This window comes from Elephas maximus, chromosome 2 (assembly GCF_024166365.1).
Source record: "Elephas maximus indicus isolate mEleMax1 chromosome 2, mEleMax1 primary haplotype, whole genome shotgun sequence".
In the NCBI taxonomy this organism is placed as follows: domain Eukaryota; kingdom Metazoa; phylum Chordata; class Mammalia; order Proboscidea; family Elephantidae; genus Elephas; species Elephas maximus.
This window is the reverse complement of record NC_064820.1, coordinates 125,092,141-125,108,058: the sequence shown is the minus strand read 5'-3', so window position 1 is coordinate 125,108,058 and position 15,918 is coordinate 125,092,141. Positions and strand designations below refer to the sequence as shown.

General features: G+C 41.0%; 1 protein-coding gene across 3 annotated transcripts in view; it reads right to left on the bottom strand.

Annotated features, from left to right (window-relative positions):
- Positions 1–15,918, bottom strand: part of P4HA2 (prolyl 4-hydroxylase subunit alpha 2) — a 287,775-nt gene that overhangs the window by 243,288 nt on the left and 28,569 nt on the right. For all 3 annotated transcript variants that reach the window (XM_049872799.1, XM_049872788.1, XM_049872698.1), the window contains exon 2: positions 4,734–4,810. The gene's annotated coding sequence lies outside the window, so the exon portion shown is untranslated. The remainder of the gene's footprint in view (positions 1–4,733; positions 4,811–15,918) is intronic.

Sequence of the window (15,918 nt, the reverse complement as noted above, 5' to 3'; positions counted from 1 at the left end):
CTCTGCTTTCAGCCAGGATCCATCTGACATCAGCAGTGATATCCCTGGTTCCACGTCCTCTTCTGAAACTGGCCTGAATTTCTGGCAGTTCCCAGTCAATACACTGCGGCAGCCATTTTTGAATGATCTTCAGCAAAATTTTGCTTGCATGTGATATTAATGATATTGTTCTATAATTTCCACATTCGGTTGGATCACCTTTCTTGGGAATAGGCATGAATATGGATCTCTTCCAGTCAGTTGGCCAGGAAGCTGTCTTCCATATTTCTTGGCATAGACGAGTGAGCACCTTCAGCACTGCATCTGTTTGTTGAAACATCTCAATTGATATTCCGTCAATTCCTGGAACGTTGTTTTTCTCCAATGCCTTCAGAGCAGCTTGGACTTCTTCCTTCAGTACCATTGGTTCCTGATCATATGCCACCTCTTGAAATGGTTGAATATTGACTAATTCTTTTTGGTATAATGACTGTGTATTCCCTCCATCTTCTTTTGATGCTTCCTGGGTCGTTTAATATTTTCCCCATGGAATCCTTCACTATTGCAACTTGAGGCTTGAATTTTTTCTTCAGTTCTTTCAGCTTGAGAAACGCTGAGCGTGTTCTTCCCTTTTGGTTTTCCATCTCCAGCTCTTTGCACATGTCATTATAATACTTTACGTTGTCTTCTCGAGAGGCCCTTTGAAATCTTCTGTTCAGTTCTTTTACTTCACCAATTCTTCCTTTTGCTTTAGCTGCTCGACGCTCAAGAGCAAGTTTCAGAGTCTCCTCTGACATCCATCTTGGTCTTTTCTTTCTTTCCTGTCTTTTCAGTGACCTCTTGCTTTCTTCATGGATGATGTCCTTGATGTCATTCCACAACTCGTCTGGTCTTCGGTCACTAGTGCTCAATGCGTCAAATCTCTTCTTCAGATGGTCTCTAAATTCAGGTGAGATATACTCAAAGTCATATTTTGGCTCTCATGGACTTGCTCTGATTTTCTTCAGTTTCAGCTTGATGAGCAATTGATGGTCTGTTCCACAGCTGGCCCCTGGCCTTGTTCTGACTGATGATATTGAGCTTTTCCATTGTCTCTTTCCACAGATGTAGTTCATTTGATTTCTGTGTGTTCCATCTGGCGAGGTCCATGTGTATAGTCGCCGTTTATGTTGGTGAAAGAAGGTATTTGCAATGAAGAAGTCGTTGGTCTTGCAAAATTCTGTCATTCGATATCTGGCATTGTTTCTATCACCAAGGCCATATTGTCCAACTACTGATCCGTCTTCTTTGTTTCCAACTTTCGGATTCCAATTGCCAGTAATTATCAATGCATCTTGATTGCACGTTCGATCAATTTCAGACTGCAGCAGCTGATAAAAATCTTCTATTTCTTCATCTTTGGCCCTAGTGGTTGGTGCGTAAATTTGAATAATAGTTGTATTAACTGGTCTTCCTCATAGGTGTGTGGATATTATCCTATCACTGATAGCGTTGTACTTCAGGATAGATCTTGAAACGTTCTTTTTGACAATGAATGCAACACCATTCCTCTTCAAGTTGTCATTCCCAGCATAGTAGACTGTATGACTGTCCGATTCAAAATGGCCAATGCCAGTCCATTTCAGCTCACTAATGCCTAGGATATCGATGTTTATGCGTTCCATTTCATTTTTGATGATTTCCAATTTTCCTAGATTCATACTTCATACATTCTGGGTTCCGATTATTAATGGATGTTTGCAGCTGTTTCTTCTCATTTTGAGTTGTGCTACATCTGCAAATGAAGGTCCCGAAAGCTTTACTCCATCCATATCATTAAGGTCGCCTCTACTTTGAGGATGCAGCTCTTCCCCAGTCATCTTTTGCGTGCCTTCCAACCTGGGGAGTCATCTTCCAGCACTATATCAGACAATGTTCCGCTGCTATTCATAAGGTTTTCACTGGCTAATGCTTTCAGAAGTAGACTGCTGGGTCCTTCTTCCTAGTCTGTCTTAGTCTGGAAGCTCAGCTGAAACCTGTCCTCCATGGGTGACCCTGCTGGTATCTGAATACTGGTGGCATAGCTTCCAGCGTCACAGCAACACACAAGCCCCCACAGTATGACAAACTGACAGACACGTGGGGGGTTGACACCTTAGCAAAAGAAAAAATAAACCAGCCTCTCACATAGTGGACAGATAAGCAAGAATTCCCCCACTTTATATCAGAGCAAATGAAATATGTGGACAAAGCTTCCTCCACACAAACATGGGCAAGATGAAGACATGACTCAGCAAATATACTACAGTACACAATAAATAAGCACACAAACAGCATAGAAAAGGCAGCCAGTCTCAAAAAAGGAAAGTAAATAGTTCTACTTACTATATAAAACAATAAGAAAATGCATGAACTAAAAGGGAGATTGTAAACGTAAGGAAAGGAATTGATGGAATCAGCTCATTACAGAACTAACAAATAAGAAACAACAACAAAAAACACTCTGAAAATCATCCTACTGACGGTGTAACTCATAGTGGATGCAAGTGAAGCCCCCCAAAATTAAAACAATTAGAAAAAAAACGAATAGATAAGCAAGGCAATGATCCAGTATAAGATTTTATCTCCCTAAAGTAGAGAATACAGTATCACAGATATACTACAAGGGAATTTCCCTGAAATGAGGAAAAAAAGAAATTGCTAGCCTAATGAGTATGCCATGTTCCAATATAATTTGACATGGGATCTTCAATACCAAATAACATTCTAATTAAGCTATCAAAACTTTGATAATGAAAGAGTTCTTAAGCCATCTATCTTAGTTATCTAGTGCTGCTATAATAGAAATACCACAAGTGGATGGCTTTAACAAACAGAAGTTTATTTCCTCACAGTAAAGTAGGCTAAAAGTCCAAATTCAGGGCGTCAGCTCCGAGGGAAGGCTTTCTCTCTCGGTTGGCCCTGGAGGAAGGTCCTTCTCATCACTCTTCCCCTGGACTAGGAGCTTCTCCACACAGGAACCCCAGGTCCAAAGGATGCTGCGGTCCCAGCACTGCTTTCTTGGTGGTATGAAGTCCCCTGTCTCTCTGGTCACTTCTCTCTTTTATATCCCAAAAGAAAGTGGCTCAAGATACAATCCAATCCCGTAGATTGAGTCCTGCCTCATCAACACAACCACCACCCATCCTGCCTCAGTAACGTCATAGAGGCAGAATTTAAAACACAGGAAAATCATATCAGATGACAAAATGGTAGACAGTCACATAATACTGGGAATCATGGGCCAGCCAAATTGATACACACACTTTTGGGGACACAATGCAATCCATGACACCATCCCAGGCAGAAAAAGCAAACGCCAACAAAGAGGAAAAGAATCAGGTTGCCCTTAGATGTCTCCACACTATCATTCAAGACCAGAAAACAATGGTTTTAATTTTTACGAACTGTTCAAGGGCAATAAATATTCTTAAACATTAAGTAACTCAAGGAATAAGGCATCTGTGAACCTCCCTGAAAAAAAATTGTTTGCAAATGAAATCAAGTTGATTAAGGAACTCATATAACAAAGAGCTAATTTAGCTATTATAAAAATACTTTCTCCAAATATATAAAAACTAACAACCCCAATAGAAAATTGGGCAAGAGATATAAATAGGACACAGAAATTGAAGTACAGATGACTCTTAAACATATGAGAAAATTGTCTGTCTCCTAATAAGAGAAATGTAAATGAAAACTACACTGAGATAACATTTTTCTCCTAGCCAACCATCCTTCTATCTGTATAAATGTACAGAAAGATGCCTCAAATAATGTTTTCCTAATGTTAATAGTAATAATTTCTGGACAGTAAAATTTGGGGAAGCTTTTAAAGCATTCATCATTGTACTTTATAGTGTTTGAATTGTTCACAATAACCATGTTTCAGTTTCAAAGTGATTTTTTGGTCAAAAAATAAAACTGTAAGTAAAATGACTAGTAGTTAATTTCTGAGAACAAAGAAATTATTTTCTCCTGTGTACTTTTCAGTATTTTTAAATTCCTCCAATCTGTTCTCAAACCTTCACATATTTTAATGCATTTCAACTCCTGATATGACACAGTTCCAGTTTTCTGTTTCTCCTTGACACCCTTGCCTTCATCTTTCTACCTATTTTCAAGGTTTACCTCAAGCACATTTCTTCCTAGGAGCACAGCTTAGTGACTAAGTACCCAGATCTGAAGTAGTTAGGGTACAGTCTAAAAGTAGGCTTCTTTACTTACTAGTTCTATAGCCTTGGACAAGGCACTTAACTCTTCTGAGCCTCAGTTTCCTCATCTGTAAAATCCATTATCTATCTCACTGGTTTTTTGTAAGCATTGAATTAGATCATACATGTAAAGGGTTTAGCAGTGCTAAATGTATGTAGATAATAATATTGCTATTCTTTTTCCTCTTCCTGGCCTCCCTAATGTAATTATTGACTCTACTAATAATTTAGTACTTAACATATTCTGTCTGGCTCTATGAGAGAAATTGTAACTACCTTTGTGGGAAAAGATAGGTCTTATTATTACCCCCAAGGTATTTAAATAGTATACTCACTTTACATTTGTTTTTTGTTTTTTAATTTAACAAATACTTTCACTATTTAATCCTTTAATGGGAGACACAGCCCTCAGGAAAACATACTTCATGAAGCTTACACTTAACTTCTTTCTCTTTTTTCAGTCCCAGCAGACTAATGGCATCTGGGCTTCTGAAAAGCTGGTAACAAAACATGTAAACTTACCTACTGATCAGCCTCCAGATGAGATGGGCATGGGCTATCTGGGATCTGCGGTTAGTGAAGGAAACGTTTTGTTTGACCTGTGAGAGAACACAATGTTCAAATACTCATATAAGAGTCATGATTTGTGTTCAAGCCTGCTTCGGTAGGATGAACCAGTGTTGGACCCTGACAGCTGTGCCCTCTCACCAGCAATTCACTCAGGCTGTGGTGACTGAGATTTCAATGACAGAGCCATCCCATGCCACCCAGATCTCCAAGGCACCTTTGCTCAGAAAGGCAGAAGTCAGAATAAGAGTGTCTCTTGGAGTGCTAGCTTCTTTTTACCACAGAATGACAGAGATTTCCATCTGTGCTGCCACACATGTAAGTCCTTTCCTTAATGAACACTTATAAAAGGCTACTCCCTTTTCTCAGAAAAACTAGGGCCCCTCGAAGCAAAATTATTTATGTTTTGATTGTTCAAGGTGCCCTGGTGGTGCAGTGGTTAAGCACTTGACTGCTAACCAAAAGGTCGGCAGCTTGAACCCACCAGCCACTCCGTGGAAGAAAGATGTGGCAGTCTGCTTTTCTATAAAGAGTTACAGCCTTGGAAACCCTATGTGGCAATTCTACTCTGTCCTATAGGGAAACTTTGAGTTGTAGTTGACTCGATGGCAACAGGTGATTGTTCAGGAACAAATGCTCACTCCCTTTCTACTTTTTGACTGTTGACTCCTCTTCAAGGAAGTTAAGGGATATTTTACTATTGGTAGGGTGTATTTTCCTAGAGAGAACAAGCATTTTAAAAACAAGACCAGATCCTAACTCACATAGGAGACATGGTTAATAGCTTAGTACCAAAGCACAAGCATATCTTATGAGTGGGAAAGTGGACATGGAGGTCCCCTGCCCACCTGACACCTCACCCAACATGTACAGAATTGAACTTCTGATCTTCACCTCCCAAACTCAGTCCTCCTCCAAGGGTCTCCATCCCAATGAAGGGCAATCATTGCACTAGTGTGGATCCTCCTAGGGTGAACACCATGATGGAATTTAATATGCAAGAGTTTGGTGGAGAGGGGAGTCTGTGAAAGATAAAGAGGAGAGGGAGCAGGAGTAGCAGAGAGACCGTGATGCAGGTCTGACATCTGTGAAAGAGGAGTGGGAAGAAAGGAGGACAGGAAGAGCTTCAGACAGCAGCGCAGTTCTGAGAAAGTGTTGGCCAGGCTAACAGGAATCCCTAAAGTACAGATTGCCTGTTAGAGGAGTCCCACCTTGGGCAGAAATGACCAGGCTCTGGTGCCCCCACTATGCTCATTCATTGGCTAGGAGCAGCCCAAGGAGTGTGATCACTGCAGGGAACCTGATGGCGCACCAGCTGGAGGCTGTCTGCTAACTATGTGCCTTGTAGCAGACTCTTCTGAAGGGGGATCTGAGTGTCTGAATACCTGGTGATGGTTGCCATAGTCACTCATTTAGTTATGCAATCTGGGAGTCACCCTTGATATCTCCCCCCTCACTTCTAAGATCTAATCTATCACTAAATTTCTGACAGTTTAATCTCCTGAATCTCTCACATCTCTGCATTTCTGTCTGTCTCCTCCTTTACCACCACCGCTATCATCTTGTTCACAACTGGTCACCATCTTTCAATCCACTCACCACCAGCAGCCAGAACAATCTTCCAAAACATAAAGTTAGATCATATAACCCCCTGCTTAAAAACCACCAATGCTCATAGGATAAAGACCAAAGTCCTTAGCATGGCTTTTAAGGCCCTACCTGTTCTGGCCTCTGCCTACCCCTCAGCCTCCTGTGGATTTGGGTTCTTTTTATTCTCTGCTTCATTCACCCTTTTGGGCATCAGATAAGGGTTCAAATCTAACCTCCTTCCATTTCCTCAGATGTTGTAAGTTCTTTCTGCATCAGGACCTTTGCATATGCTGTCCCTTCACCAACTATCTCTTCTTCAGCCCCATGCCCCTTTACCTAGTTAACTAATCTTCATTACTTAGCCCCCAGCTCAAACATCACTTCTGGTGGCAAAGCCAACATGGCATCCTAGACAGATGCATCATGGCGTCTACAGCAAAGACCCAAAAAACCAATACAGACATCAATCCTGGAACCCTAAACATCAAATGAAGGGATAAAGACCTAGATCAAACACCAAAAGGATAAAGAAACCAAAGAAAAACAGAGAACAAGGAGCAATATGGAGTGGAGGTCTCCTGCCAACTAACACAGCACAGTATCACCATCTTGGAGCACAGCCAGTAACGACCCTGGACAGGGAGTACAGGAAGGCAAATTCACAAAGCTCCCAGCAGGGCACAGAGCACCCAGTAACCAGAGAAACTCGCTTTCTCACCCCTCACCCTTCTGCCCACTATGCCACCTCCACTCCTTTCCAATGGGCCACACTCCACCACCTTGGCTAGAGAGCAACCATCTCACTGCCGGCCCAGGTCTGCCCTGCCCCCACCTGCCACTCTGGCCATGCCATTTTTCCCCCTTTTCTTTCTCCCCCCCACCTAGCCCCGTACACCACCTCTACCCTTTCCCACCATGCTTTGCCACACCAGCTGGGTAGAGAGCTACCAGCCCAGCCACCCCTGCCCCCACCTGCTGGCTCCCACCATGCCTTTTTTTCCTTTTCTTCCATTTCTTTTTCCCTCCTACCTAGCCCTGTATGCCACCTCTACCTCTTCCCACTGGGCCTCACTGCATGGCTGTGAGTAGAGAGCTACTGGCCTGCCACTGCCCTGGGTCCCACCCACCCCCACCTGCCAGTTCCCACCACACTGTTTTTTATTTTTATTCCCCCTTTTTCCTTTTCTTTTTCACTCCCACCTAGCCATGTAACCCTCTACACGTCCCTGCTAGACTACACCACACCACGGTAGTTAAAGGGGCATGGGGTTGAAGAAAAGATAGTTGGTGTAGGGAACAAACATAGCCAAAGGTCCTGATGCAGGAAAGAACTCAGAGCATTTAAGGAAATGAAAGCAGGTTAGATATAACTCTTATTTGTCTGATGCCCAAAAGGGTGAATGATGCAGAGAATAAAAAGAACCCAAGTCCACAGGTCCTGCTGCCACCCCAGGTCCTCCCCGCCCCCACTCGCCAGCCCCTGCCACACCGTTTTCTTCCTTTTTCCCTCCCACCTAGCCCTGTACACCACTTCTGCCCCTTCCCGCTGAGCCATGCCACACCACTGCAGCTAGAGAGCAACCGACCCACTGCTTTCTACCTCCCGTTAAGCCTTGTAAGCCACCTCCCACCCTTCCCACTGGCCCCCAGATCTGACCCACCACCAACAGCTGGCTACCCTTTTTTTTCTTTCTCTTTTCTTTTTTCCCTCCACCTAGCCCTGTACACCCCCTTCCTGCAGGCTCTCACCGTGTACCATGGCTAGAGCATTCCTGGATCAGGTCTACCACTGCAGTGGGCCCACACAGCCTCACCCCACCCACCACTCAATCAGCTGCTGAACAGAGGGAAGCAAACCCGTACCACTCCCTATCTGACACCTCCACCTACCTGGTGAGGGGCTGTGAACACTCCCACACTGCTGGAACATCAGGAGGCAGGCGGCACAGTCCCAATCCACCTTCAGCCACCTCGCCAAACCAGTGAACAGCAAAGCAGGCTCACCCTGCCTGCTGCTGGCCTGCCCACCAGCATAAGGTGGTGAGAGCTACCATACCACAGACAAGCAAGCAGCAAAGCATGTCTAGCCCATATCAAAACTAAACAAAGAAGCAGGATGAAACAAATGAACATACAATAAATAAGAAAGTAATACCTTACAGAAGGGGACAGGAACTGGCTGGACACAGGGAATACAGGGTAGAGAGAAGAAGTGTGCTGTCACATTAGGGGGAGAGCAGCTGGGGTTATATAGCAAGGTGTATATAAGTTTTTTGTATGAGAGACTGACTTGAATTGTAAACTTTCACTTAAAACGCAATAAAAAAAATCAACCACTGAAAACCCTATGGAGCATGGTTCCACTAAAACAAAAAACTTTAATGTCTAGGAGACAGCAGACAACATCAAAACATATAAAAAAGCAGGACAAGATGGCTCCAGCAAGTGACCAACAGAAAAGAATCAGATGACCTTCCAGTAGAAGAAAAGGCAGTGGAACTACCTGATATGGAATTCAAAAGATTAAAATTTAGCACTCTCCAAGAAATTAAGAGATCAAAACCAAGGAAAAAATAGAAATCATCAAAAACATAGCCAAAATCAAGGAAAACACCGACAAAGCAATAGAAGAATGCAGGAAAATAATACAAGAACAAAATGTCAAAATAAATAATTAGAAACCCAAAAAGATAAACAGCAAAATTTCATAAATGTACCATTCAATAGAAGGTTTTAGGAGCAAATTTCATACAATGGAAGACAAATCCACGGTCACCATTTCGTTTGAGAAAAAAATCAGATAAAAGAATGAAGAAAACCGAAGAATTAATGTGGGACACAATCAAGAGCAAAAATGTACAGTGAAAGAAAATGAAAAACACAGAGAAGATTGTTGAAGATTTGCTGGTAGAAAATTTCCCTAATATAATGAAAGACAAAAATCTGATCAACCAAGAAGCTCAGTGAACCCCATATAGGATAGAACACCCAAAGATGGTCACCAAGACATATAATCACACTTGTCAAAACCAAAGACAAAGAATCCTGAGTGCAGCGTGAAAAAAAAAAACAAAAAGTCACTTACAAAGGGGAAACAATAAGACTAAGCTCTGATTAGTTGGCAGAAACTGTGCAGGCAAGAAGGCAATCAGATGACATATATAAAACCTTGAAAGGAAAAAACTGTCAACCAAGAATAATATATCCTGCAAAATTCTTTCTCAAATACAATGGTGAAATTAGGACATTTCCAAATAAACAGAAATTAAGAGAATTCATAAGAATCAAACCAAACTTACAAGAAGTATTAAAGGGAGTCCTTCAGTTAGAAAACCAACAACATCAAGACAATGCTAAGACATAGAACAGCATCAGCCAGAAGCCAACCTAGGTAAAGAACTCTGAATAATAAAACAAAGTTAAAAGAATTAAAATGGAAACAGTGACATAAAAATGTAAATAATAACATCAAAACAATAAAAGAGGGAATAGACAGTGTAGGTATAGAACTTTCAAATGGAGAGAAAGTCAAGGTGATATCAAGTAATAAAAGACTAGTTCAAACTTAGGTAGATAAGAGTAAATTTTAAGGCAACCGCAAAGAAAGTTAACAAGCCCGCACATCAGGATAAAAAAGTAAAACATAAAGTCTCGGTAAATACAAAATCTGTAATAACCAGAGAAAAGAAAAGAAAATTTACAAATAAAAGGAACTCAGCACAGGAAAGTGAGAGGAACAAAGAACACATGAGCACTACCACAAAAAACACAACAATAAGACAGCAATAAACTCATACCTATCAATAATCACACTAAATGTAAATGGCTAAAATGCACCTGTAAAGAGACAGAGAGTGGCAGAATGGATAAAGAAGCATGATCCATCAATATGCTGTCTACAAGAGACACACCTCAGACACAAAAACATAAATATATTGAAAATCAAAGCATGTAAAAATATATATCAAGCAAACAGTAACCAGAAAAGGGCAGGAGTGACAATACTAATCTCAGGTAAAATAGACTTTATGGTAAAATCAACCATAAAGGACAAGGAAGGACATCATATAATGATTAAAGGGACAATCCACCAAGAAGACAAAACCTTAATAAATATCTACGCACCCAATGACAGGTCTCCAAAATACATTAATCAAATGCTAACAGCACTGAAAAAAGGAATTGAGAGTTCCACAATAATAGTTGGAGACTTCAACACACCACTCTCAGTAATGGACAGAACATGTAGAAAAAAAACTCAACAAAGATACAGAAGATCTAAAAGCCAAAATCAACCAACTTTAACAAATAGATATACATAGAATACTACACCCAACAGTAGCAAAGTATAGATTCTTTTCCAATGCACATGGAATGTTTTCCAAAATAGACCACATCTTAGGCCACAAAGCAACCATCAATAAAATCCAAAATATGAAAATAATAGAAAGCAACTTCTCTGATCAAAACACCATAAAAGTAGAAGTGAATAACATAAAGACTGTCTTAGTTATCTAGTGCTGCTGTAACAGAAATACCACAAGTGGATGGTTTTAACAAAGACAAATTTATTTCTTCACAGTAAAGTAGGCTCAAAGTCCAAATTCAAGGTGCCAGCTCCAGGGGAAGGCTTTCTCTCTCGGTCAGCCTTCTCATCAGTTTTCCTCTGGACTAGAAGCTTCTCTGCAAGAGATTGCCTCAAGACACAGTCCAATCTTGTAGATTGAGTCCAGCCTCACTAACAACTGCTGTCCATCCTCGTCACTAACATGATAGAGGCAGGATTTATAACATGTAGGAAAGTCACACAATACTGGGAATTATGGCCCAGCCAAGCTGATACACATATTTTTTTTGAGATATAATTCAACCCATGACATTCTACCCTTTGGCCCCCCAAAAATCACATCCCTGCAACATGCAAAACATATTCACCCTATCATATCATAGCGAAAGTCTTAACTCCAACTCCAAAATTCAAAAATTCCTCTTCAATCTGTGAAATCTAGAATACAAGTTATCTGCTCCTAAGGGTGCAATGGCAGAACAGGCACAAGCTAGACATTTCCATTACAAATGGGAAAAACTGGGGGAAAAGAAGGGATAACAGGCACCAAGAAAGTCTGCAGAACACATTATATTAGCCCTCAAGGCTTTCAAAATAATCCTCTGTTCTCTGAGACAATTTACACAAATGGCCCTGTCCTCTAGACTCTAGGTATTGGCCACCCTCTCCAGATTCTGAGTGGAGGCCCCTCGGCCCTGGGCTCAACTCCGCCTTCCAGGCCCACTTGGATGGCAACTCTGCTTTAGGCGCACCATTCTCCTAGTCATTGTTGATTGGAGACTCCACACTTAGAAACACCAGAGGCCATGGCTCCACCCTTTGAAACCCCTGAGGCCATGGCCATACCTTTTGAGACTGAGGCATCTCGGCTTCTTGTGGTCTTTGTCTCTTTAGCTTCTGTTTCCAGGTTTTTGGTGCCTTGGCTCCTCAGGCCTCACACCCGCATCTGCCCTGCTGGGGCAAGTGTTCCAAAGCTCTGTAGCTCCACCAATAAGTGCTTGAAGGCAGCCCATCTGCCAGGAAGCCTCCTGTGCACAGGCACTCAGTTCTTTCACTCTGTGGGTCAGCTCCAGTGCTGTCGGGCACTGGTCTCCTGGTTTTGCTGCTGCTGGTTCTCTGTCACTGCTGCTTCTCTGCCACTGCAGGTTCTCTGCTGCTGCTGGCCCTCTGCCATGCTGTTCCTCTAGCCATTCACAGTTTCAAAACCATTTCCACGTTTTAGGTATCTGTTAGAGCTGCACCCTACTCTCTTAGTACCAAATTCTGTCTTAGTTATCTAGTGCTGCTATAACAAACACCACAGGTGGATGATTTTAACTAAGAGAAATTTATTTCTTCACAGTTCTGTTGCCGTCAAGTTGATTCCGACTCACGACGACCCTATAGGACAGAGTAGAACTGCCCCATAGAGTTTCCAAGGAAGGCCTGGTAGATTCAAACTGATGACCTTTTGGTTGGCAGCTGCAGCTCTTAACCACTACTCCACCAGGGTTTCCTTCTTCACTGTAAAGCATGCTAAAAGTCTAAATTCAAGATGTCAGCTCCAGGGGAAGGCTTTCTCTCTCTGTTGGCCTTTTCATCAATCTTCCTCTGAACTAGGAGCTTCTCTGCACAGGAACCCTGGGTCCAAAGGACACGCTCTGCTCCTGGCACTGCTTTCCTGGTGGTATGAGATCCCCCTGTCTCTTTGCTCACTTCTTTCTTTTATATCTCAAGAGATTGCCTCAAGACACAATCCAATCTCGTAGATTGAGTCCTGCACCACTAACACAACTACCGCCCATCCTTCCTCATTAACATCATAGAGGTAGGATTTACAACACGTAGGAAAGTCACACAATACCAGGAATTATGGCCCAGCCAAATTAATACATATATTTTGGGGGGGACATAATTCAATTCATGACAAGGACAAAGGAAAAAAAATTAAATACATGGAAACTGGATAACACCTTGCTTAAAAACAACTGGGTAATAGAAGAAATCAAAAAGGGAATAATAAAATTTCTAGAATCAAATGAGAATGAAAACATCATACCAAAATATTTGAGACACAGCAAAGGCAGTTCTGACAGGTCAATTTATACCAATAGACCCACACATCAAAAAAAGAATGGGCCAAAATCAGAATGTTAGCACTACAACTCGAACAAATACAAAGAGAACAGCCAAAGAAGCCCACAACCACCAGAAGAAAGGAAATAATAAAGATTAGAGCAAAAATAAATGAAGTAGAGGACAGAAAAATAATAGAATCAACAAGACCAAAAGTTGGTTCTTCAAGAAGATTAACAAAATGAATATGCCATTGGCCAAAGTGGCAAAAGAAAAACAGAAGAACCAAATAACCCAAATAATAAATGAGATGGGGGACATTACAAGAGACCCAACTAAAATAAAAAGGATCATATCCAAAAACTATGAAAAATTATACTCCAACAAATTTGAAAGCCTAGAGAAAGTAGATTTCTAGAAACATATTACCTACCTAAACTAACACAAGCTGAGATAGAAAACATGAACAGACCCATAATAAGAGAAGAAATTGAAAAGGTAATTAAAAAAAAACTCCCAACAAAAAAAGAAACCCTGGCCCAGATGGCTTCACTGGAGAATTCTACCAAACATTCAGAGAAGAGCTCACACCAGTACTACTCAGACTATTTCAGAGCATAGAAAAGGAAGGAATACTCCCGAATTCATACTATGAAGCCAGCATAACCCTGATACCAAAGCCAGGCAAAGACACCACAAAAAAAAAAAAAAAAATTACAGACCAATATCTCTCATGAATATAGATGCAAAAATTCTCAACAAATTTATACCCAATAGAATTCAGCATCATATCAAAATAATAATAATACACCATGACCAAATGGGATTCATACCAGGTAAGCAAGGATGGTTCAACATTAGAAAATCAATCAGTGTAATCCACCACATAAATAGAAAAAAAGAAAAGAATCATGATTATCTCAATCGATGTAGAAAAGGCATTTGGTAAATCCCAATACCCATTCCTGATTTAAAAAAACTCTCAATGAAATAGGAATAGAAGAGAAACCCCTCAACATAATAAAGGGGATCTATACAAAACCAGGAGCCCCAGTGATGCAGTGGTTAAGAGTTACAGCTGCTAATCAAAAGGTCAGCAGTTCGAATCCATCAGTGGCTCCTTGGAAACTCTGTTGGGGCAGTTCTACTCTGACCGATAGCGTTGTTAAGAGTCAGAATTGCCTCAAGGGCACTGGGTTTGGTTTTTGGCTTTTTTTTTTTTTAATACAAAACCAAGAGCAAACATCATTCTCAACAGAGAGAGACTGAAAACATTTCCCCTGAGAACGGGAACAAGACAAGAATGCCCTTGATCGCCACTCCTATTTTAGCCTTGTGCTGAAAGCCCTAGCTAGAGCAATAATGCAAGAAAAGGAAATAAAGGGCATCCAAATAGGAAAGGAAGAAGTAAAACTATCTCTATTTGCAGATGATATGATACTATACATAAAGCCCAAACCCAGTGCCGTTGAGTTGATTCTGACTCATAGCGACCCTATAGGACAAAGTAGAACTGCCCCATAGAGTTTCCAAGGAGTGCCTGGTGGATTCAAACTGATACTATACATTAGAGAACCCCAAAGACTCCACAAGAAAACTACTGGAACTAATAGAAGGATTCAGCAGAGTAGCAGGATACAAGATCAGCATACAAAAATCAGTTGAATTCCTGTATGTCAACAAAGAGAACTTCAAAAAGGAAATACCATTTAAAATATCCCGTCTTTGTCATCTAGTGCTGCCATAACAGAAATACCACAAGTGGATGGCTTTAACAAACAGAATTTTATTCTTTCACAGTCTAGTAGGCTAGAAGTCCGAATTCAGGGCACCACCTCCAGGGGAAGGCTTTGTCTTTTGGTTCTGGAAAAAAAGTCCTTGTCATCAATCTTTTCCTGGTCTAGGAGCTTCTTTGCGAGGGAACCTTGGATCAAAGGACGCACTTTGCTCCTTGGTGGTATGAAGTTCCCTCGTCTCTCTGCTTGCTTCTCTCTTTTATATCTCAAAAGAGATTGACTTAAGACACAATCTAATCTTGCAAATCTCATCAATATAACTGCCATTAATCCATCTCATTAACATCATAGTGATAGGATTTACAACACATAAAAATCACATCAGATGACAAAATGGTGGACAATCACACAATACTGGGAATCGTGGCCTAGCCGAATTGATACACTTTTTTGGGAGGGACACAATCCAAGCCATGATAGCTCATAAAAAGATAAAATACTTAGGAATAAATCTAACCAAGGATGTAAAAGACCTATACAAACAAAACTACAAACCACTACTTCAAGAAACCAAAAGAGATCTACATAAATGGAAAAATATACCATGCTCATGGATAGGAAAACTCAAATTGTGAAAATGTCAATTCTACCAGAAGCAATCTACAGATACTATGCTGTCCCAATTCGAATACCAACAGCATTCTTTATCAAGATGGAAAAACTAATCACGAACTTTATATGGAAAGGAAAGAGGCCCTGGATAAGCAAAGCACTATTGAAGGAAAAGAACAAAGTAGAAAGCCTCACACTACCTGATCTCAGAACCGGATATACAGCCACGGTCGTCTAAGTAACCTGGTACTAGTATAACAACAGATAGACCATTGGAACAGAATCAAGAACCCAGGCATAAATCCATCTACCTATGGTCAGCTGATCTTTGACAAAGGACCAAAGTCCATTAAATGGGAAAAAGACTGTCTTTTTGACAAACGGTGCTGGCAAAACTGGATGTCCATCTGTGAAAAAATGAAACAGGACTCATCCCTTACCATACACAAAAATTAACTCAAAAAGGATAAACATTCACAATATAAAACCTAAAACAATAAATATCATGGAAGGAAAATTCTAGGAACCCTAATCCATGGCATGAATTAAATACAATTCATAACTAACAATGCACAAACAC